At 33.8% G+C, this 25,745-nt stretch overlaps 1 long non-coding RNA gene across 4 annotated transcripts in view; it reads right to left on the bottom strand.

The window, feature by feature from the left end:
• Positions 1-25,745, bottom strand: part of LOC117009754 — a 209,368-nt gene that overhangs the window by 97,771 nt on the left and 85,852 nt on the right. Inside the window, exons 1-2 of one of the 4 annotated variants that reach the window (XR_004420523.1) lie at positions 16,048-16,136; positions 14,965-15,068 (exon numbers count right to left, since the gene is read on the bottom strand). The exons of 2 other annotated variants lie outside the window; for them this stretch is intronic. This is a non-coding gene — a long non-coding RNA (uncharacterized LOC117009754). Of the gene's footprint in view, positions 1-14,964; positions 15,069-16,047; positions 16,137-25,745 lie in introns of those variants that run through there. One more of the 4 variants, XR_004420524.1, reaches the window with a different exon arrangement.

Raw genomic sequence — 25,745 nt, 5'->3', positions numbered from 1 at the left:
TGTCCTGGTATGATTTGTGACTCAATGGGGGACCAACGCTGGGGCAGTTCATGAAGACCTGCAGCCTGTGGAAAGGATTCACACTGGAGAAGTTAATGAAGGACTGGACACCACACTGGAACGGGGACTCCTCCCCTTGAGAAGGAAGCAGCGAAAGAAACATGATCTAACTACAACGCCCATTCCCCATCTCCTGTGCCTCTCAGGAGGGTGGGTGGCCAGTGGAGCCTGTGAAGGAGGGAGAGGTGGGGGACGATATTTTTAAGATCTGTTTTACTTCTCATTACTTTACTCTCATTTGATTATTAATTAAATTAATTTCCAAAAGTTGAGTCTGTTTTACCATGACAGTAATGAGTGAATGATCTCTCCCTGTCCTTATCTCAACTGTCAGGCCTTTCATTACAATTTTTTCTCCCCTGTTCAGCTGCAGAGGGGAATGATTGTGCAGGTTTGATAGGCATGTGGCACACAGCCAGGGTCAACCCACCACACTCTATTGATCTAAAACAAGAATAATGTGAATTACTTCAGCCCTTATGTAACTGAACAAAATCTACCCATATGCATTGAACAGAATAACAAGACACACATGAAGTCATCCTCGGGAAATGAATATTAGTATAATTTCTTTTTGTTTGTTTAAATAAAAGCTACTGACATGATTATATGTTCTGCAGTGTGGGTTTATTCAGCTTTTAGCAAGCCAGCTGCATGGAGTCAAGAGCTCCTTCTGAGAACCCAAAGGGAAGAAAAAAGCAGCAACCTCTCAGTGAACATGAGTGCCCATCGGCTAAAATGTATATAAATTCTATTATCCGATGTATTTCCTTTTTTAAAAACCAAATTGAACATGGAAATAAAACAAATGTGAATTTATACATCTGGTATCTGGGAAAGTTTTCTAAACATCTAAGTCTCCATATTTAGTTCATGATAGAAGAAGCATGCACTGCCCTTTTTGATGATAATGCCACAGGAAACAAAACCAAGCTGAGAACCAATATAAATGCACTGTTGGAGTCTTGTTCAATGTTATGTGTTATTTTCTTAGCTCTGAGAGTTGGAGGGTATGGAAATTGAAGCTTTCAGCAGAACAGCCCATATGGTGAATTCATAATGTGTGATCAGGACAAAACAATTACTGTGACTAGTCCATGAGTGTACATTTCAGTGATTTTAATTAGAGATAAGAATATTTTCATACTCTCAGATGCCTGTCATGATTTTTGTCTTGTTGTCCCAAAATCTCCCTTTCTATTTCTATCTAAGGGCAGTTACAGAATCAGTGAATCACAGTCATGAAGAAAAATGGGCTAGTAAGGAGAGTAAAGAACTGCATGCTTTACATGTTCTTTCAATCACACTGCCAGAGTTATTCCTCTTTTGATGAGAAACTCATCAAGTGACACAAGTACAGTCACAGGCTTCTATTATTATATTAAATAACTCCTGAAAAAGTCAGAAATAATTCCTTTAATGTTTTTATCTTCATCAGTTTTCTGATGCCCTTGAACTTATTTTCTACAGACATGTTGCAAAACAACCCAGGGATCTTGACCATTAATTGAGTAGATTAGGATGCCTTTTGGAGCCTGAGTGCTTATTTTTAAGGAAACAAGGATGCATGGTAGTTTACATTCAGTTCTAGCCTAGCTGTGGAGATAGAAAATTGATGAGGTTGGATTCAGAAGTGGCAAAAAACACCCACATTCTGGAAATGAAGTTTAGACAGAAGACAGAATCTGCAGTATGGATAATATTGTTGAAGGAGGGTTGTTCAGGTCATCCCATCATGAAAGTAATGAGATACAGATTGCTGAGACAGGCAGTTGCTACTTATTGCCAGTGATAGAGAGAATCAGTCATGTATCAAGTAAAATCCTGCAAGCTATGTGTGATGCTATAAAAGTTCTAAGTCTGTCCAGTATGCAAACTCAGGGGTTTCTAACACTGCAAAATTCATTAAGCAGCTTGTGAAGAACTGTAGCAACAGAGATGCTTAGAAGAACATCATTAGCAGGAAGCCACCTTGTAAAGCCTCCCAAAAGCCCCCAAACCCTAAGAACCAAAAAATCCCCAACTTGTTTTCCTTGGTATGCTGCTGCACTGACCAGATTTAAAGTAATATATGGTCTGTGACTTTTAATAAAGTCATCGTCAGTTATAAATGTGCAACAATTTTTCAATGAGCTCTTGATCATTTGTCGCAGATGATGCATTTTTAAAGGTACTTAGTGTGGGTAGAAAGCATTTTAAATGTACTCTTCACAATATAAATCTTGACTTACTACACAACAGCAGTAAGAACTCAAGATGTTTGTACAAGATAGATGCTAATAGAGTGTTCCCAGTGCATATACTTAGCCCTGAAATAAAACTACAAGAATTCACATCTACTGATTGTTAGGGCTTCGCCTTCTATTTTTATGCTTCTTATTTTGCTCCATCCCTTATTTTTTTTAAAACCTTTTCTTCTCTGATGACTCTTGGTATCACAAATTCCATATGTATATGATCTCATAATCTCTTTCTGCTTCTCAGAAAACTACAGTCCCCATCCCACACAAGAAATGCATTTGCAAAGAAAACAAACAAATCAGGCATTGCCTTGTTTCTACTGTTCCTACTGTTTATTTTTTTATACATGGCTCCCCATACCAATTGTTTTGGAATGAGTGTGTTAGTAAGACCTGCAGAAAAATGGGGAAAAAGTTGTTTGCAGGGAAGCCCATGGGTTTTTTCAGCTTAACTTCCTACTTGATATGTGTCTAACTTCAGAGCTAGATGAGATTGCTCTAGGTCTTGTACAGTTGTGTCCTGAACAACCTGAGGAACAAAGATTCCATGGACATTTAATTCCACAATCATTTTGTGAGATGCTATCCGGTCTGGGCCGATATAATTATAATTTCTGTGTAAGTTATTTGTTGGAATTATTTCTTAACAAGTTGCATGGTGTTACAACCTGCACCTGAAGGCAAGGGTAACTGAAGTTGATAATAACTGATCACTTGGGGGAAAATAGAGTGAAACAACACTGACACACCTATGTTTTTATATATGCATATGTGGCAATTTGATTGAAATGGAAAGCAGATATGTAACTGTTATAGTTATTATCTATAGAAATATAGCAACACAAAAGCCTAAAAATATTGTTTAAGAAAATATGTAAGAAAAATAAAGAAAGTATAAAAGTAGATATCAGAGAGGATATAACTATCCATGCATGCAGTGATGAGATTAAAATGTGGCAATTTTGATGTCTATTAGTTGAAATGATGAGCGCAGTCTTTATCCATTGGGGGTGGGGGAAGCCCACAAAACACTAAGTCCAATGGTTTGACCTACATTCAGATTTGGGTGGGAATGCCCAGGTAACCTCCCATAACAGATAAACTTTTACACTGCCTTTTACAACACTGTGAATTGGGCAAAGCTCTATGGTGGAAGAACCCAGAAATGAGCCTGGCAGTGTTTCAGGGTTTTCTGAGGGTTTAGGGCCCTTTTTAATTACATGACTGCTGTTTGGCCCGGCTTCTCTCACTTCATTTGATCCAGTGGTGCCTATCAAAGGAGAAATGGCATGATAGAAGCATCACACCACCTCTGCAGGATCTGCATCTTATTAGTCTTTCTCCTTGTGTGGCCAGAAAACATCTTGTTTAAGACATTAGTCGCAGGTTATCACTACACAGTATTTCCAGGGTTCAATCATTTTATGTATAAAAAGTGAGTTCATCAGGCTAATCCTCTGGTGGTGGATGCTTACATCCTTTGTTTCAGAAATGTTCACCACCACATAGCCAAACCTCTCCTCCTCCCCTTCAATTTGGGGGTGCGAACTTGACCGCAGCAAAATACCTGCTGCTTTTGCAAACAACCAATTGTTTGAATCATTGACCTTTAACATTTCAGCCTTTCATATACAGTACATAGTCATGGTTTTTGATCTAACATAACTGTATCTCACACTTAAAATTTTTCACTCATCTTGATTGTATACGTTAGTTTCAATTGTAATTTCTTCATACTAGAAACAGTTTTTGAACACTGCAGAGATTTAACCTTTGCAATTTTGAAGATTTACTTCATTTGTCTCCATGCCTACTTACTCTTTGCTCAGTAATAACCTTGAAAACAAAGAGGATAAAGATAGGAGTTGTTTGTTTGGGTTTTTTGGGGGGGTTTTTTGGGTTTTTTTTTGCATTTCATGACAAATTGTATACAGTATACTCTAATTATTCTTTCAGCATGCCACCTACAAGGGGGTCAACACTCTGTAAAAGATATTGAGGCCCTCCCACTCCTTAATGTCTCCAAAGACCTCCTTTTTATTACTTCTGCTAGAGCATGCAAGATCTGGAATGCTCTTCCGCTCTTACTACAGGAAGAATTCTGCCACTTACAGAATTAATAGACTGGGAAAATAATTTGGGTGCACTCTCTAGTTAGTTTCTTCAGAAACCGGTCAAAGGGATCCTACAGTAGCAACAAATAGGTGTTCTGACTTACCATAACACAAACAAATCACAGATATAGTGGGACAACTTGTCACCTGTGGGGTAACTTTATAAAGTACAGTGTATCAGCTTAGCTCCACATCTATTACAAAGATATCACTTTATGGTTAAGAAACTGTTGATCACATCTTCCTCATCCCCATAAAGAAAGCTGAGGTCCAATATATCTTCCTGGATCATGGTGCTCTTCTTAGAGGATGTTAGGCCAGGACTGCAGAGCTTGTTATTTTTTTCTCTAAATTCTCCTTCCACAGCAGTCATTCTTTGTGCAAAACTGGTTACTTTTTAAAACCACAGATGTCTGGTTGTCCAGTACAGATTGCAGCCATCCCTTGCTTCACATTCCTTTTCACTTCTGATAACTTTCATAACTTCTAAATCTAGTTTAAGTTATTGTTAAACTGGGTTAGAGATAAACAGTGCATTTGTGGGTGAGGGATCAACTATTCATCATTTCCTGCCTTTTAATTTTAACTGGCCAGATGGCTTTACAAGACCCTCAATACTACTTGAGTTACAATACCTCCCACTGCTTCTGTGAAGTGTTTGTAATTCATTATATGTTGCAAAATATGTTTGGGTCTCTTCCTGTACAATCGATGCCCTAGATACTAAGGAACCAGGCTCAAAAGTGAATTGAGAAATCTAAAAAAAAAAGTTTTACGTGGACCTTCAACCTAAATACATGTTCAGAATTAACCAAATTTCACACAGCCCTAAATTTATATTTTAAAATAATTGAGTTTGATATTAATTTTTCCATTTCCTCTGCAAATGATCAACTAACATTTTGTGGGTTTTTCTCTTCTCTTCATTCTTGACTCTAGCTGAAACAGTGTCTATTTTCAAAAATCTACCAAGCTTCAAAAAATGCTGATGCTATTAAAAATCCAGCCTAGAAAATACGCCTTGTGCAAACATAAACCATAAAAGAAATAATAAATGCATTCTTAACTGTTTGCCTTTATTCTGGAACTAATGCTGCCTTTTGTATTATAGCCTCCGTACTCTACAAAAAAGTATAGGATGGCAGCTCTTTGTTCTTTGGTTGGATTTTTTTTGCTTTTGTTGGTTTTTGGGTTTGTATTTTTTTAAATCTGGCCATAAATTAAACTCTATACATCATGCTTTCAGAGTGTTTCTTATTTAGAATAGGACATTTCTATTTGCTGCACTATTTTCATTTGAAATTGATACTACAATACTTAATACATGATCACGATGATTATCCAAACAATAGAGAATAATTTTTTTCAGAATTAAATCTGAACTACATATTATGGTCCTTTAATTATTTTATTTAGTACTTTGCATTAAGCATGTCATCCCCCAAAATAAAATTTATTACTAATTGAAACACCAAAAATATATCTCTCAAATTCCTTGCTATAACTTCCTACATTTCTGTAGCATATAAATTTATATAGTAAAAAGCTGTAAAAAGTTGGTCAACTTCTTAATATTTGGAGCAGGATTTGCTACAAGATAAAATTTTATCACTGGAGCAGTTGCATCCTTTAACATTTTCAGGAAGATGAAGTGTATTTGCAGAAAGAGATTAGTGACAGCACAAGTAGAATCAGGAAACTAGAAATGACTGAAGAGTGTCAAGATTCCACAAGCAGAAGATACCAAAGGTAGTAAGAGAGAGGTAAATTGTAGATGACAAGAAAATGAGAATGGGAACATTTATCAAATTTCTAACCTGCTTGAGACTGCAGTTAATAAATTAATATAAGGAAAAGTAAAGATGGGGGAAATGCAGAATAACAGCAAACAAGCAAACACAGGTTGTACTCTTCTTCTTTCAGCGTCCCTGCACCACTAGACCACAGAAATACATAGAAATACAGCAATACTTGTTATTGCAAAAGACAATAAAAGCCCTTCTGGTATATAGCAGCTATATTGGTGCTGATGAGATGGGTCCATAGAATTTAGAATTACATAATTCTTTGCCTTTCGGTATCTCCTAGATGAGAACATATGGTACTTTGAAGGAAAAGAGAGAAACTCGCAAAAACACAGCTTGTCCTTTCAAGTTTCTTTCTGATATTCTCATTGGTACTATGGTCTCATTCTAATGTTGTCTCTTGTTCTCACAGTGGTAACTGTATTCATAATGAGGAATAGCAGGGAAAATACTGTAGTTTTTTAAAGAAACTACAAACACAAATAACAGCTTTCCTTCCATCTCATTTTGTGAATAATATAGATATCTGGTATAAATTTTTGTTTTTCAATACATGCTGTAGTACCGAGGTTTTGAACACCATCAGAGAAATTTGGTTTAATTCCTTTCTGTTTAGGATCATGCATTACTATTTTTTAAAGGATCAACAGAAAAAATCTAGATTATACTTGGAAAATTTGGGTATCCAATAGGTAGATATGTGCATATTAAATAGGTGATTTAAGTGTGGACTTATTTCTCCATACTGATTAAAGTTTGCCTCTATCATAGCTACTTCATATGAATCATTTTTCACAATTACAATTTGAAATTGCAGGTGGTTTACAAGAATGAACAGTATATGAAGGCATAAATACCTTAGGCATAGAATTCACTATGAAAGGACTTCAAAAGTTAATAAGTACATGCTATATATTTTCTGATAGAAAATAATTGAAAAAAGAATAACCAAGAATTATAAGAACAAAAGATAACCTGAAAACAACACTCTCATGAACTGTTATTCTTGGTTTTTAAATGCTACAATAAAATATATAAAATGTAAATATATCTCACCTAAAATAAAATACAGGTCTCTCAAGATGGGGTTTGTCATGAGGTTCAGATACTCGATTTAATTGTGTCTACAATATAGCTGTTAATAACATTTTGTGAACTCTGCACTTTTGTTTTTTGGATTACAAATTGAACTTTTATTTAATCTTACTTTTAAATGGGATTGGTCATGACCTTCAAAATGTCAATTGGTGTTTGCACTGCAGACGTAACAAAAGTCATTTGAGGACTAAGTTGAGGACATCTATCATTACTCCAGGTGGTAATGGAAGTGAATTGCACTGAGTACAAACACACAGAAATCACTTCAGAATTGGAAAATATAAAGGGAAAAGAAAAAAATGTATTTGACCAAAGATATATTTTGATGTAGGAGTTGTCTATACATGATCAACCAGTCATGATCCTACAGATCATGGTCTTACATACAGATTCTGAGTCAGCGTGTTTTTCAGACGTGTTTACACTACCCTGCTCCCTCACAACTACCCAACTGAATCTTATTTTAAGGACCATAGTTCAAAACAAAACATAAACGTAAACGTAAACATAAATATAAATATAAATATAAATATAAATATAAATAATATAATGACCTTGAAGCCATGCTTTTCGGGGCCGTATTACATTTCAGGATGATTTTCACAGAAAAAATGCAATAATTTATCAGATATGGAGTATCCTGGTACAGATCAAGAGAATGCTGAAACACTTTGTTTCAGCTGAGATCCTCATATGTGTTTGATAATTTTACACAGGTCTAAGGCTGCATTAGTTAGCATAAATTAACATAAATTAGCATAAAAACTTAAGTTAGATTTAGAAGTAATGGTATAAGGAAACACGTGAAAAGGAAATAATCATGAGAACTCTTAAGAGGTACTGACTGTTCCACAGCTGACATTTAGATGTAGTTAAACAGAGAATGATGAAATTTGACTAGTTAGCACTAGTTTGACTTCAGATTATCATAATGAAGAGCATCTTCTTGTAATATTTGTATTCAGATAGCTTCATATTAGTGATTTTACAATAAAAATGTGTTTGTTTATATATTGTTTATATGCAATTTCACCAAATTCTTTTTTTTCAGCGAACGGGTATATTAAACATACTTAAAATAGTTAACTTTTTTTTAAAAAAAATTGTTACTCAGCTCACAAACTGATTTTATTTTGCATTCCAGTTCCTTGAAAAAAGTCCAGCTGTTATTATTCAAACTTCTGGCTGTCTTCCCACCTCTTCATGACCAAATTCCTTCCTTTTCCTTCTCTCAACTTCATCTCTTTTAGCACTCAATTTTTGGTTGTCAGATTTGTTGTTGTTATTATCCTCTGAGATTTAACAGGGAATTTAATGCCTCCAGTAGTGCATCTGTTGCATCTGTTTTTCTAATAAAATCATCAGAATTTATATATTCTAATTTTCTTCTACATGGTTGATGACTTGAACCTATGGTAGAATAACATTATGCTTGACACTACTAAGCAGACACCAAAAGATAACATGGCCTAAAAATTCAGTGACAGAAGAACTTGAGTGGGAAGATGCAAGTAGAAATATTGTGAGTATTGTGTCTGAAATGAGCTGTAGACAAGATGTCTAATCAAAAGAGAAACTGGCTAAACTGTGAAAAAAAAGAAAACAGAGCACTAACCTGAATTCAGAGTTCTTACTACAAAAATGGTCTTTACACCCATGACTGCTTAAAAGCCTTTACAACTGTATGGTCTTGTTCCTGTTCTGGAAAATCTAACTTATTTATGTCAGTTCTCATTAATATCTCCCTCAAATATCTTTTAGGTCAGACCTGACAACAGGAAAAAATGAGACTTACTTAGATACTAGCTAAAAATCCAAACTTCACCTGAACCGCATTTAAGTTTAGAGCTGCTGCATTTTAAAAAATATTTTTCCTCAGCAATTTTAAGAAAATAGTGAGTAATAAAAGGACACAGTGAAGTTTTCATGACAATTTTGCATAGGAAGAGCCAGAAGAAGATCTGAGGTTGACTTCTGGCAGCTGGTAAATTTGGTGAATTTCAAATTTGTATCATGTAGCCCTGAGAGAGAGTGCAATAAATGATTACAGTAATTTCACAATTATAAGCCACACTGGATTATAAATTGCACTTTCATTCACAGTGAGGATCCACGTGCAACTTTCACAAAGTTGCCAATTAGTAACAGAATTGCAGGATCGTGGGATTTACTGGCTCAGCTTGGGGCCATGCAAGCTCGGCTCGCCGCTGCCCCGCCGCCAGGACCGGGCAGGCTTTGGCTTGGCTTGGGGCTGCTGCAGGCTCACACTTCCGGGTTGGCAAATTTCTGAACTTCATCCATATATTGGCCGTGCCTGATTATAAGCTGCACTTCTGGGTTCGGACCAAAATTTTAGTCAAAATGGTGCAGTTTATAATCGTGAAATTACACACTTGGTTCTGTGTGTGATGGGAGAGAATTAAAAGTTATTTTTATGTGGGAGGACAATTTGTAAGGATAGTGCTTAAGGCAATCTCCCCAAATGAATTACAGCACTACTAATAACCAAAGAGTGGAAACAGCCTTGCCTGTCCGATGAGGATGGGTGTTATAAAAGCGTGGGTTAGGTGGGTTTAGGTCAGACAGCTGGAGTCTGCTGGTTGTGCTGAGAGGAGGAAGGATTATGTGAGGGACACACAGGGTTAGGTGAGTGTGTAAGGGACAGGAAGGTGTTAGTTGGTCATTCAGGAGGAAGATGGAAACTCATAGAGGGAAGGAATGTGGAACTACCTGTGGGAAACTCACAGAGAAAAGGCATAAATAGTTTATAAAGGTAGTAAGGGACTGACACTGGTGTCAGTCATGCCTCTACTGTAATTTTTATTTTATTAAGACTTTTTTAAAGTTAATGTTAAAGTTATCTGATGAAGTGCAGATTTGATAAGTAGGTAGTGAGAGGATTGAAAACTTAACTGACCCATCTTGGGTTAGGACTATATAGTTTCCAGAGGACTCCTGATTTCAGCAATTCTCTCATCCATAATGAGCAAGCTTCTGAGGGCATTATGGTGTTTTCTGTTCACACAAGGCAATACAGAGTGAGGTAACCTCAAGAAGAAATCTAGGCTACTCTGTGACATAAAAACTAAGGTGTGAGTGAGATGGGTATAGTAGGCTGGTGATGATTTCTCTGTCTCACCGGCATCTACGTGATCAGTAGGTAACGTGTAACAGTAAAAATGTCAGCACCAGGGTCTTGGAAAATCAGATCATTTGCTCCAGCTTGTTGATTTCTCCAAATACTGAGAGATGTGCAGTTTGAATGTTGTCTTGGCCCTTTGGCATGATGATGGTTTTTCATGGAGGCATATATTTTAACGATTCATCGCTTCTCAAGTTTAATAGTTGACATGAGCTGCCAGTGATGACTCAGAAAATCTAAGAAAATTTAACTTTTAATTTTTTTTTCTAGTTTATACTCATGTGAGGTCTAAATATAATCAAAGACTAGGGCATGGTTCACATCAACTGCTACCTTAGGGAAGTATCTGCCTTTATTTCATTTCCAATGAGCTTGACAGGCACTTGTCTAATGGTTATGTCCAAATGTGTAATTCACACATATTACAAAAGCACTTCTGAGACAGTAACTTCAATAGAATTACTTTGAATATGTTTGAAGTTCAGTATGATTAGGCAGGAAAATTACAGCATCATCAGTCTTGGGACTGTGGAATTACTGTTGTTAATATAATAATTCATTTTAGGACTTAAAAAGGTCATTTCAGACTTTGTGGAGCAGCATCCACAGGACCAAATGCATTAGCAGAAATTGGAAAAAAACCTGCCAAAACAAACAAAACCCTTCATTAAAAGGATTAATTTTGTATTTATTTGTATTTCTTTGATGCATCTAGGAGTCTGGAAATGGATTATAGCTCTCTATTGTGGCACAATTAGGCAGATATTATACAGTACTTGTAGTCATTTGTGTTACTTGTTGTTTGTTACATGATGGCAGAAATGGCGCAATATTTTTAACCATATATTTTTCCCCAAACAACGAAAACATTCTTTGACCATTTATGCTGAGCTTTTGAAATAGGCAGAGGCACAGAGGGACAACCCGTCTCTTCTAAAACCTCTAGAAAAATTAAAGGAGAAAGCAACAGGGTTCTTGTCTTAGTGTCTCTGATATGAAAACAAACATTCAAGTAATGATTGTGAGCTTATGATCAGGGTCAAAGGAAAGAGAAAATACTGACTATAATAAATCACAGATAGTATGACTTGATAATAAAAGTAAACATTTTTGTCTTAAAAATAAATTCTGGATTTCTTACATGTATTTATTTTGTTTTACATCTGAGATCAACAAAACATGATGAATGCAGAGGAGACATACTGCAAAATATCCTTTTATTGCAGTAATTTAGGTTTTTTATGTTGAATTTTTACTTGGTTATCAAATATAGATATCCTATCTTTTTCTCTCTCCTTTTAAGCCTTTTCCTGATGAGAATTAGCTTTGCAAAACATCTCAAACTGATCTATGAAACTTGTAAGTTTTTAAGTCTGACTGTCAGAGCTTTGGGAATGGTCAGAATGGGAAGTTTCCTTAACACTTGAGAAAACTAAGGGGTTTTCTACCTTTAGAAGATAAAGGGTTGTTTTGGGTTTTTTTGTTTTTTTTCCTTTTTTGCAGCTACCTAATGGAAGATCATAGTGATGACAGGTAGACAGGCAGTGAAAACAAATCAAAAAGTCCTGGGAAATACCGACTTACTGACTTTATAGAAAGTCTGTCTTATCGTGGAAGTGATCAAGAATTCGAGTAAGTTTTTAAAGAAAGCATGAAATTTGTCATTAGAGATTATTAAAAGTCAAGTAGAAGGCCTCAGTGCTATTAGAGAATATTAAGGAAGGCCTTGATGCTATTGCAAGTATGAAGCGATATTTAATGACTATTGCATCATTGTGAAAGCAGTCCATGAATAAACACATGAATAAAGTTATAGAATTTTCTTTTTATTTTCCTCCTGGTTGGTTTTTTGTTAATATTATTTTTTTATTTTTACCTCAGGTAATTATCTGGGTAACTGGCATTGCATATTACCCAAAAAAAAAAAAAAAAAAAAAAAAAAAAAAAACCAGATTGCTCCTTTAAAAAGCATCTTGTTTTAGTATTTCATCAAATACCACAAACCACACTGAATTTTCAAAAACAGATTTCAGACAGAGAGAGGAGATTTTTCAGCTGAAACTACCTATCCTTAAATTGACAGATTACATAATTACTTATAAAAAAAATTACTTGGAATTTATACTTAAAATACCAGAGAACAAAAAAAAAAAAAAAAACAAGGGGTAAAACCATTTTAATGGTATGTAAGATGATGGAGATTATAGGAAAGAAAAACTGGGTTTTTTTCCCACATGAGAGTTTAGGTGGTCATGACAACAAGAATATAAAACAAAAAAACCCAGAAGAATAAAAGATTTTTGTAGCTAGTGAAGCTGAAATACATCCAGGATTTAATTTTAAGTGTATGTAAAAATTAGTCCACATTCACTGGAAAATCTGAAAATTAATTTCCTGTTATAAAAACCCTTGTAACTCACTCATGAGTGAACAAATTGCATCAAGATTTCAAGGACTGGAATGATTGTCAATACTTAAACTCAACAGCAATTGAACCTGACCTTAGTTTGGTCAGTTATTGGTAATGATAATACAAAATTTTGTGGGAGCAGTTACCTGCTACAGCAGCAGTAGATCTTAACATAATACTAGAATAAATATGTTATCCCACTAACTGACATCTATCTTCTGATTATAAATGTGAGGTGAAATATATTTAAGAATATAGAAGAAGGAAAAATCTTTGCTATTTTTACTACAAATGCGAAGTCTTACTAAGTTTCATCGACTGTATCAATTAATTACTAATAACTGATAAGGAACAGACTGTTTCCACATCTTAATGCTTAAACTTGTCCTGTACATCTCAGACTATGTTTTCATATTTTAATGTTTAAACTTCACCTGGTCAGCTCACAATAAGAATTCAAGAAACAAAACTATTTTTGGGTTCATATTTGGTTGCATCTGTTGGTCTGACTGACTATACACACAGGATATGAAAAAGTCACCCAAATTTTATCAAGAAATTGAAGATTGTATGAATCCACAGTAGAAAATGTGTTATTAGATGAATAAAATATTTTTAAATTCAGAATTTAATCATGTACTGAAATAAAAAAATCTGTGTGGAATATCTGACACTGATGAAAGCCTATATTAAACATCCCCTGCTTCAAAAATGTGTTTACAACCTTTAAGTAAATGTTAATCATTTAAATAACATGGTATATGTCACCCACATTCTCTACCCTTAAGAAATATGTAAAGTAGAGATATGAAGGCAGAAAGAGGGTTTTCATTTCAAGAAACTGCACCTGTGTTATGCAAAACACATTATGTGTAATATTCCAGGATATGTTCTCATTTCTGTCCAGTTTGTGTAGCATGCTGAAACATACATGAATGAATATGCACACACACAGAGAAAGATTCTTCAGGAAAAATCTAGAAGTGTTTTTCAAACCCATTCCCTGCCATTACATTGTAACTCAGGTTAATACAAACTGTCAGAAAGAAGATGTTAGACTGTCATAACCATGGAATCATCAAACTAGTATGTGGCTGGTGCTCTGCTCCATGGTATTTCAGTTGATGTGTTGTTTGACATTTCTCAAAAAGCATTCTTACTGAGAACTTTAGTTGCTCTGTAGGTGTTTATCTAAAACAGAGAATCCATCTGTTACAAGACTTTCAAACGTTTGTTGAAGGGAGACTAGTGTTTAATTCATTAATATGTGCTTATTAACCTATCAGTATTAATTTATCTTGCAAATAGGTTTTATTCTACAGAACTTGCAGGCAGGTAATTCCCATGCTAACTACTGGTTAGGAAGTAGCTCTCAGGGAGACTTAGGAAGTTTGCTAAGATTTTTCCTGGTAGATTTTAGATTGGTTTTGTGTGTGTGATTTTTGGGGTTTGATTGTGCTTTTTTTTGTTTGTATTTTTCTTTTCTGAATTTCTCAATGTAGAGAAAAAGTCCCTTTTACAAGCTATTTACAAGAGACTTGGAAAACAATTTATCCCTGTCACATTCACAGCAGCCTTTCATCAACTTGAATATTATTATCATAACTACTTTTCTGTTATAGAACAAGCAGAAAAAAATGCTCAAATATTCCTTCATATTGCTTTAGTTTACTATTACCTAATTTTAGTATGCTATTATTACACACTTTCTGAAAAAGATAGTACTCCTTTCCAGTTATTCAATACACCAGGTTCTGTAAATTTCAGGAAATTCTGTGACCTCCTTTTAGCACCCTAATTATTTGTTTCCTTCTTCTATACATGCCACTTCAATTTCAGTTATTCCTATTGCTGCCAATCTTTATAGTCAAAATTAGTAAAATACAAATTAAGTGAATAAAGAGGAGGGAAGACTGCTGCTTGGCAGTTCAATATTCAGACTGGCAGAGCTCTTCATTACTTCTTTACTGTTTATTTTGGCTTATAAATTCTGCACTTCAAACAAAATCTGCACAATACTTGACAGTATACAGCAGTGCAGCAGTCACAGAGCTGTCTCAGATTTGTGTGACAGAAACAGTGTAAAGTTACTCACAGAGTGGTAGACCTTGTTTTTCATGGCATAACATAGGCTATACTTAGCTGAAAACAGTTGCATCAGTTCCTGTGAGACTCTTCTATGTGTAGGGAAATATTCAGCTGTAGGAAAGGTGACAAAGATCAATGCATTATGTTTAAAGCTTTAAGAGGAAGAGTATTTTTATTCCTCCAATTCATGTCAAGCACTGAAAAAAAAAACCCTTCAAAAAAGAAAAATATTCTGAAATTAAAATGTTTTTCAAATGCATTTTTAAGACAGTTGTGCTTCAATTACTTCACTGGTAATTCAATTACTTCACTGGTATTTATGGATATTTCATAGACAATATGAAGATGTGAAAGTCATTCTGCAGTTATGTTTTATCACATGTAATTACAAATGTCTTAAAAACACTATGAAAAGTATCTATAGGTAAAAACATGTATGAAATAAACCACTAAATGGGCATGAGAGCTTGTGTTTTTGCTGTCTGCTGAAAGATATGTAAATGGTCTGATATGTGGTTTGTGTTTTTCTGTGGGTATTAAGGACCGTCCTATTTTCAAGGGAAGGAGATACCCTGAGTGATGGAAATGGAGTGCTGAGAGGAAACTAACACACTTTACTTCCTTTTTCTACCAAGTCCTCATTTTAACCTGCCAACTTCCATTTTCTTTTAACTCTCAGGATATATGCAGTACATGCAATTCAATTGCAGTAGTAATGCAATTGTAATAGCAATGCAAGAGTAGCAGTAAATTGCTTTACCCACAGGAAACTGCGGTAAATGCATGGTATACTCACCACATGTATGTCCAAACTGAGAGCTGTGTGCCAGATATGAATTTATTACAATTTTTCTTTTTTTTTAACCATTAAATATCTACGTAACTGACAATTGATTACTAGACCCACTAGTCCTGTCTCCAGGTTCCAGACAGAAACCCAGAGGCTGCCCCCTGCTTTTTCACAACCATTCATTCATTCTTGTTATGACACTGCCACTTTTGACTATATGTTGGGTTCATGTGTCAAGTCCTGTGTGTTGGGGGCTGCAGGGGTAACCTTTGGGAGAAGGAGACAGGGACTGGTGCCAACCTGCTTTGTAAAGGAGCCACAAGAGTGAGGAGGAGAGAGATGCAGAAAAGGTCCTCTTATGGATTGACCACAGCCACCCATTCTCTGCTGGAGGTAAGGGCTGTTGAGACAGAAGAGTCAGAGGCAAGGAATGAAGTTGAGATGGTGAAGAAAAGAGGATGTTTTTATATTTTACTTTGTTTATCACTATCCAACTTTAATTTTAACTGACAATAAATTAAGCTAATTTTCTTCAGTTTTATCTATTTTGCCTGTGATGGTAAGTTTGAATTATGAATTATTTTGACCCACAAGCTTTTGCATCTTATTCCCCACCACCCTTGAAGAAGGGGACTAGAAAAGCAGTGGGGTTGGGGTCTGTCAACCAGTCAAGTTAAACTCACCACACTGTACTAGTCAATTTTTAAAATAATAAATCTATAAAATAAATTTAGTATGTATGGTTTTATGAATAGCATTATTCTTTTCAATTATTTTAGTATGCCGTTGTGGAATTATAATTATGTTAAATAATGCACCTCTGTTCTGGAAAATTCTTACTGGATTTTCTTATTCCTTTCCATAGTCACATTCTCCTCTGGCTTCTGGTTTATTATTTATTTATAAAACCTTCGTGTTTTTCTGTCTGTATATGCTGAAGGCCTCTATGTTGGAGGAAAGAAGTGTCATTTATATTTTATAGTCTCTTTCCATTTGCTTCACAGGAAGTATAGATTTTTTGCTTGTATGTTTTCACTATTTATTTTTACACTAAAGTTAGCAATTGCAGATATTGATTAGCTTGGAAATGTCTTAAATATTTACCAATTGTTGTCATACATTTCTGCTAGTATCTTTTTCATCTAAACTTGCATAGTTTTCAAATTCATAAAGTTCATTTTTGTAAAGCTTTTCTTTTCACCAAAAAACTTTGTGAGATCTACCACAGTGCACTCCCATATTGAATAAAGGTCTTTCAAAGGAAAACAATTTTTACACTGCTACTGGTAAATTCTGTAGATATTTTATATTTGAAGTTTGAGCATCATAGTATATCACAGATGATTTGAACACTGCAAGTTTTATTTTTCAGACGAAAATTAGTGAAGTACTGCTTCATGCACTGGTTAGCCTCCTCTCTAACGTGTTTTGGGAGCTTACTGCTATACATTTTGGTAATGGAGTCCAAACAATGAAATCTTCCTTGAAAAAACACACTCTCACTCCATTTCCCTATTCAGTTTTAACTGCAAATACTATATATAATATTCCTGATTTTGATATTTCAGTCATGAGAATGGATTTAGATACTAAAATAGGATTTCCATTTATTTTGGTTTAGTATTCTTGATTTTGTAAAGGCACTCAAATATTTGTTGGAACACAAGATCAAGATCATAAAAGTGTGTCTCTTTTTAATAATGAGGAAAAAAATTATATCAAAATAATTTTTTTAATACTATCCATAATAAAATTAAAAACTGAATTAGAGAATGGAAGGAATTTTTTCATCTGCTCAATCTAAAGCCTCCCTTTTAGCCATTCTTTTCACCATTCTAAGAATTGTTTGACAAGAGTCAAGAATTGGCTGCATCTTTCCTCAGTGGTCAGAGGTGATGAGCATTCTCGTGATTGTAACATTTTAGTGAGTGCAAACTGAGATGTTCTTCAGCTTAAAAATGTGCCACAGCCATAACCAAGAACAATAATAGAACCTTTTGTACCAACTGTGATCACAGGATTCGACCTCTGCAATCTGTATCTGTGTCTTCTGAATTCCCTGAGGCAGTTATTTTGTGTGCTTCTAACTGGTGCTCATATTAATGTGCTAGTTGAATGTATACCAACAACAATTTTAAGCTAATCAATCAAAACTATGCAATACCAGATTTCAAAGCATGATGTAGACATGTGCGACACGAATGTTTTACAAACATAGCTATTAGTTGAGTCTGATTAAATGGTAAAATTCAGGGAAATACTGGGTAAATCCTCCAAAGATTTTTGCAATACGTATTTGTTATGTTCTTTGACATCTTTTGACAAGAATTATTTAATGAAGATTTTCATGTCTGAAAATTAGATTTTTCAGTTTAAACCAAGCTTTCATGGTAAAATGAAGAGTAGTGGTATATGCTTCAGAGGAAAGTGAACCAAACTTCCTTAGTTAGCTGTTGCACACATTTTCATGTGGTCCGATGAATCCCACAGAGCATAACTAAACAAAGTTCAGTCAATTTGACCAAAGAATTCAAGTTATACAGACTGAATGCATGTTTTTCTTTAGCAGCTGTTATTTCAATTGTGTTGCATCAATATTTATGTATCCTAAGAGAGTAGGGACAGAATTAATTTCATTTAACTTTGGAGAGGAATTTCCAAAACAACCTAAGATGCATATGTAGAATATGGAATTATTAGGCATCTAAAATGGTCACAGACTTTATGGAGACCTACCTTGGATTAGGTGCTGAAGTCTTAGTGGGCTAAATTTAGGAAGAGATTTCCCATGTTTATTAATCACTATCCAGTTTTAAAAAAGTGAACATAATTGAATTTTTTAAAAAAAACATGAATACAGATAAGTATTTAATTCCTTCCTCTCCTCTTCCTTGCAACTGCTGTTCATTTGGGGAATTAAAAAATATAATTTCAATTAATATTTACAAAATATTTGTCAAATAAAAAATTATTAATCTGAAAATTATGAAAAATGAAGAAAATTATGACATTGTCTTTCACGTTCTTTCATATTAGCCATTCTTCAGTGACTTTCTCAAAGTCTGTTTGTGGCAAAATTTGGAAATAATAAAATGTTAATAAAAACGTTGTTGTTGTTATTACTGTCAAATATTAGGAGACATTATTACATTTCATATGAAATGTTCAGTTAAATGTATTGTGATTAACAAGTATTAACTGCAACATTGCTGCAGTTGCTGAAAAAATTAGTGTCATTTCAAGAGAGATTTTGATGTTAATTTTCTATTACTTTACTTATGTTTGTAAAAGTTCTTATCATCATATTTTCAAATTAATACATTTTATGAATTTAAATTATCATATATAATTTATTGAGACAACTGTCAAGATTAACCCATTGTCCCTTTGAGGGTGCTGATGGTTTTGGCTTAACATAACTGTTTTGACAGAAAGGAAAACCTGCTAGGAGCTTCCAAGTCATCTTTTTTTTATTTTATCTGATTTTGTCTTGTAGTTTTTAGTTTTATTTTGATGCCTGGAAAAAAAAAAAAAAAAAAAAAGACTCAGGAAAATCCATAAGTAGGATTTTCGGAAGTGAATAAAACCATCATGTAGTGCTTTTATTTCGAGACATCTTATTTGATGAACACTGTAGAGTTTTGTGGGTTTTTTAAGTGGGACTCCTTGAATTTTGAAAATTAGTAAATCAGTGAAGTGTCTCGAGGAGATACTGCATGTTAAGGTAAACAAAATAGCAAGATTTTTGAATGTGTTAGGAGCCTTTTTGGTCCTCAAGGTCTTCAAACAATTCTTACAAGTGTGCACAGGCAATGAATTCAGAATGCAAACATCAGAGACCTAAAATTGTACAACTGCCACAAATCCAATCTTTCTAAAACAATACTAACCTTAAAACCACATTTACTCGAACATTTTTATCCTCCAAACTATGTAATACTGCTTTCCAAAAGAAAATGTTTAGATCGTATTAGTAGTGACACAACTCAAAATTTTCTTCAGAATTGCTAGTTAAAAACTTTTTGAGCTAGTTACTTAACATATCTCATAGTAAAAAAAGGTAAGGAAAATACAAAAAGCTTGAATAAAATAATTTTAAATAAGAAATTAAGCTTGTGGAGAACAGGAAAAAATTAATGAAGAAAAAAATATAAGAAATGGAAAGTAATTTTGAAGAATTTAAATTTTGGACTTAGTGTAGATACACATCTGTATATATGTAATGTTATAATAACTCTACAGATACATAGAAGTTTTACATTTATTTTACAGATGAAAGTAATTGCTTCAGGAAGTGTTTTGAAATATGTCAATTTATATTTTTTCTACTTTATGTTTCTATGAGTTCACATAAATATTAAAAAATAGAATTTAATGATTACTGGATAAATGCGAAGAAAGTAACATCAGCATTTTACTGGAATAATAAATACTCTACCATTTTTTGACATGAAAAATCAAAATCTGAAAATTAATAAAGAATTTTTATGATTTGGTTTTAAAAATAGTACTTTTCCTTTCTTTTTGACATAATTGAATCAAATGTTTCTAGGAAATATATATTTATATATAGGTACAAACCATTATATGTATATATATGAACCACAAATATATATTCCCCATGTATTTACTAATGATGATGATAATAATAATAATAATAATAATAATAATAATAATAATAATAATAATAATAATAATAATAAATCAGATATAAAAGATAATTTATAATGTATTATGCATAATGTATAATATATAATATAATATATATTCCCTATGTATTTTATATGTACATCGTTTTGGGGGGCGGGGAGTTGTTGGGATTTCTTTTTGTGATTTACAGTCTGGTTTTGCATAATAAAAAATATATTACAAGGTATTTTAATAACAGCAATAATAATAATAATAATGAAGGGCAAGACACTGTAATGTTTTCCTTCCACTGTCCTTATGATGTTAATGAATTAAACCAATAAATAAAATAAGTTGGGTATGTTTCCACTATGCTAGGTGCCAATCCGTATTCTGAGATAAATAAACGAAGAGTGGCTTTCCTAAATATGCAAAACCTGGTTTCTAAACTTTAACAGTAGTTAATTTTACAAATGACATGCTAAATCAACTGATGTGTATTGTCAGATTTAACTCTACAGAGATTTATGTTTTTTTGTTCTGAAAAGAAATCTCTCCTTATCTACTCTAACAATGAAATCAGATGACAAATCTGGAATGTATTTCCCCTCAATGTCATGTGGTTTTACAATTTCCTGGCTGACCTCTGTCATGGTCTTGTAAGTGATTCCACTTTCAGACATGGATATTGAAACAAGTGTAATGCTAGTTGAAGATCAATGTTAAGGACTGGAATTTTACACATTCCCATTTAAATTGTTGTTGGCTTCAGGGACAATAATTTGTGCATCACAGATCCTAGAACTCTGCATATGACCTTAAAGACATTTTAAAGGAAATCCACTTTCAAATGCCAGCATTCTACTGCGTGTAGAAATAAAGCACATCTCATAAATGTTAGGTATTGCTCTGAAATTTTCCATATGTAAATGGTTGTAAATAGAATCTATGCATAAAAATGGTGTGATGTTTTAGGTAGAAGTGGTCCCTTATGCTTCATACAACTTCTCTGTGCTATTATCACAGAAACAGATGTCTCAATGGGTTCCATATAAATGTACATAAATAAAGATCAGGATTAGTTTGTTTAGCTTTACATATTATCATTGGCAAAATACCTGCCTGCTATTTTTATAAGTTATTCTTGTTTAGAAAAGGGCTTTGTTGTTGTTTTAGGGGTTTCTTTGGTTGTTTTTATTTGGTTTCACTTTTTTCCAGTGAAAGTTCTTAACATTCAGTACAAGAAAACTACACATAGAATAAATATCATTTTTTCATACAAATGCTTCTGATTTTTTTTTTAAACTCGGTAAATATTGGATTTCTCAAGTCATCAGTGAGAAAAAAATCAATTTGAAAAAGAAAAAGTTCAGGGGAAGAAGAAAAAAGTCATATCTGGCTTAAAAATAAGCAAAAAGCACTGTATACTTGACCATCAAAGATCTCAGATCTGAGATTCCTTCTTTCTTCATTGAAAGAAAAGGGAAAACATTAAATTTCATAATTTAAAGTGTTTTGGGAAATGCAGACCAAAGAGTCATTGATAGGAAGCTAAAAAGCAGGAACTTTAACTTGCCTTATGTATATTATAAATAAATCAAATAAACATTGCATGACTTCAGAACTTTCAAAATCTATCCTTGGTCTTTGCAACTGTCTAATAAATCCTAACACGCTACAAGAAACCTCATGCTCTGAAATATAAAAATAAACAAAAAATGCAGAAATTAGTTTTTTATTTCTTCTTTCTTTAAGCTTTAGGGAAAATGCTAATTCATTAGATCCTAAGTATCCACAGTCTACCTCACTAAAAGAATTCTGAAATTTACGGAGAAAGGAAACCAAGAAAATTTAAAGCTATGCATAGTATAATGCTATAAAAGAATATTTTTGCCTATGTGTCATTCCCATTCTTTTCAAATTGTACTCATATGGTACTTCTACACCTTTCCAAATAAAGTTCCTCTGTAGATTAAACAGTCAAAACATACAAACATAAAACTTGGCAAATAAACTGGAAGAAGACATTCTTTAATCTGATCATCAACAGGAGAATTACATGAGATAATTTCTATATATATTCTCAGACCACAGGGTTCATGTACATTCTCCTGGTTTATCTGAGTGAAAATTAAGTTCTAGGCTACCATAAAATTATGCATTTCCTTTCTTGCCAAGTATATTTTTACAGGTTGGTTTTTTTTTAAATTTAATTCTACCATTACTCCCTTTATCATTTCAATTTTCTGCTCCATGAAAAGTCTCTCTGCCCTTTTAATATCTCATGCTCTTCATAGGTAAATTTAGAAGTATTTTAGTATTTTCTGCCTCATATTCACAATCTTTTCAACATTCTCCTTGATCCTGTAGCCTTGGCAAGTTTCTCTTTCCTCCAATGAGCCACATATAAATTATTGCTTTTTCACCATGTTCTCTCTTACCATAAGGCACTTGACCATGCTTAGTAATCAAACCAATTGAAAACACCACAATGTTATATTTTTTTAAATAAATGTAATGTGACATGTAACTGCTCTCATTGGGTTAATACTGTTATGGGGTTTTTTCTGGAGAATTCCAGGATTATTAAAAAGAGTGATTTTCAGCAGTTTGCTTCCCATAAACTCCAAACCCCATAATTTTAACTGAAAAGTAGAGAAGTCTTTAATAGTTTTCACATTAAAAGCAAAACCAAACCATAATTGATTTCTTTTTCTCATAAAACTCTTTCAAGTTAAAGAATTCAGTTGTGGATTATATAAATAATCTTTTTTAAAATTTTAAATTACTCTAATTAAATTTTTATTAACAATAATGTAAATTAAAATCTGAATGAATGCCTACCTGCATTTTTACATTAATCAGTTAAGGAAAAGTTCAAAATTTATTTGCGTTGCACCCTGAGAGCAACATTTATTTAATTAATACACTGAAAGCATTATTTCTGTATAAGCAAATTCATTCAATCAAAGATTACTTAATTTCTTCAAAATGACTGTTGCAGAAATAATCTTTTACTTTGTCAATAGAAATTTTAAATGTTAATAGATTCTGACTTGACTGCCTTATCTTGGGAACCAGAAGTTATTAAGAGGATTTTTAAAGGATAAGACTATCCCCGGGACAATCCTTTCTCAGTGGGAAAACTATCACAATACCACATTTGCATTCTTAGAGTAAGGTAAAATGGAGAGTCAGTATTTTTTATTAGGTTAACTCTTATATTTGGGTAAAAAGGTTTAAAAAAAAGTCTTATGAGCATTTTTTTTTTTCATTTGTACCATACATTTCACTGTATAATAACTGCTGACCTTACATTTTATGACTATATGTACTCTAGAATCTCCAAGAAGAAATTGGGCTAGTTTAAATGTGTTGCTCAGTGTCTGCAAATCTTCAAGTACACCCACTATTGTCCCTCGACCACATATGGAATTTATGCACGTTTTCAGAGGATTGCTTCAACATATGCTGAAGATACAGAAGCAATTTTGATGGCTAAGCTAATTCTTAAAACAATTCCAATATCAGAGTTTTAAGTTTTATGTACATTAAAGCACAATTTCTACAGCAATTTTAGGCTGACAGTGATTTTAAAACTTAGGAAAATATAAAATTTAATCATGGCTGTGTGATTAAAATAATGTGACACTTGGGATCATGATTGCTGAGGAATTAGGTTTGGGCTATATCTGAAGTCAACCAAAGGAATGTGAACAGCTACATAGAGGGTGTTGTGCAGAGCCTTTTGGTGAGCAGAATTCAGTTGAAAAATAAATATGTTTGAAGATTATTTTGTCTAAGTGCTATAAAATACGTCCATGATTTTTGTGCCTCTTGCACACCTTGGAAAAACAAACATATAAGCCTGTGTATTTTTTTTTGTAATATAAAATTTCATTGGAAACTTAAGGTAGCTGGCAGCAGAAAAATAAGCATGCATCGTTTCATGGAAGCTGTAAATGAGTTAGAGTTTCAAAATAGGAATAATTTTCACATTACCTCAGAAGGAATAAAGAGATGACATTCATAACAGGTTTTCTTTTTTTCTCCAGAAGAACAGAACACTCACTGAAAGAGTCCAGTAGGATTATTGCTTTCGCACATTTGCAGATACTACTTTTGCTTTTTCTCAGGTAAGAAAAGGGTGGAAGAGAGTAAGTAGGTTTTACTGAAGGTCAGGAAAGTCATAATATCATCTGTGGAACAGAACATTTAATTGGTCTTCTACTCGCACGGTGTCAATCCTGAACCTATTAAGTTAAAGTGTTTCCAAAACCTAGGAAGTCACACAACATTCATTTGAACAGAACTCCAAAGGTCTCATAATTTTTTTATTTAAAAAATCTGAAAAAATACAGAAATCAAATTTATTTTTATTTCCAAGTAACACAGCTAAACAGCTCTTAAAGTTAACTGAAAGGTTTAATGCACTAAAAGAAGAAAGTACCACTAACTCATACAAGAAAAGTGGACAAGGAGGCACATAATTTTTGAGTGCTGCCACATTTGGGCAACACTTACTTCTCATTACTGATGACATTTAAAAGATTTCTTTTTCTGCAAGTCTTCCTCACAACATGCTAACAAATACATGAGTATTGAAAGGCTGTTTTATACATTTAACGCAAATATCTGGAATACTGACTTTGGAAGGTAAATGAGACAAGAAAAAGCCGTCAGTGTGGAGCCCTCTTTTTACTACACAGTATTTTAACACAAAAATCTCACAACTTCTAAATAGTTGTGGTGCTTTTGCGTGGGGGAGAATTAATTTTCTTTACAGTGGTTGGTAAGGGACTGTGTTTAGGATTTTGTGCTGAACATATGCTTTATATCATAGAGATGTTTTTGTTATTGTTCATCAGGGCTTACACAGAGCCAAGGCCTTTTCTGCTTTTTGTACTGTCACACTGGCAAGGGGGCTAGGGGTGCATGGGAGATTGGGAGGAGTCACAACCAGGACAGATGATCCCAAAAGACCAAAGGGACATTCCATATGGTATCATGCTCAGTATATGAAGTGGGGGAATAAGGAGGAAGAGAGGGACTTCTGGAGTGATAGTGTTTGTCTTCCCAAGTCACCATTATGTGTGATGGGGCTCAGCTTTCCTAGAGATTGCTGAACACCTGCCTGCCAATGGAAGTAGTGAATTTATTGTTTTTCTTGCTTTGTTTGTCTTCTTTCCCTATTAAACGGCCTTTATCTCACTCATTTTCTAGCTTGTATCCTTTCAATTATCTCCCTGATCCGCTAGTGGGAGAGTGAGAGAGCAACTGTCTGGGACTTGGCTACTGGCTACAGTTAAAACACGACAATAGCAGGTTTTTATAACTTTGTGCCTTTCATTAATGAATTAGATAGACAA

Source organism: Catharus ustulatus, chromosome 2 (genome assembly GCF_009819885.2).
Source record: "Catharus ustulatus isolate bCatUst1 chromosome 2, bCatUst1.pri.v2, whole genome shotgun sequence".
Taxonomy (NCBI): domain Eukaryota; kingdom Metazoa; phylum Chordata; class Aves; order Passeriformes; family Turdidae; genus Catharus; species Catharus ustulatus.
Note: the sequence above shows the minus strand (reverse complement) of the source record. Positions and strands in the feature narration are given on the sequence as shown.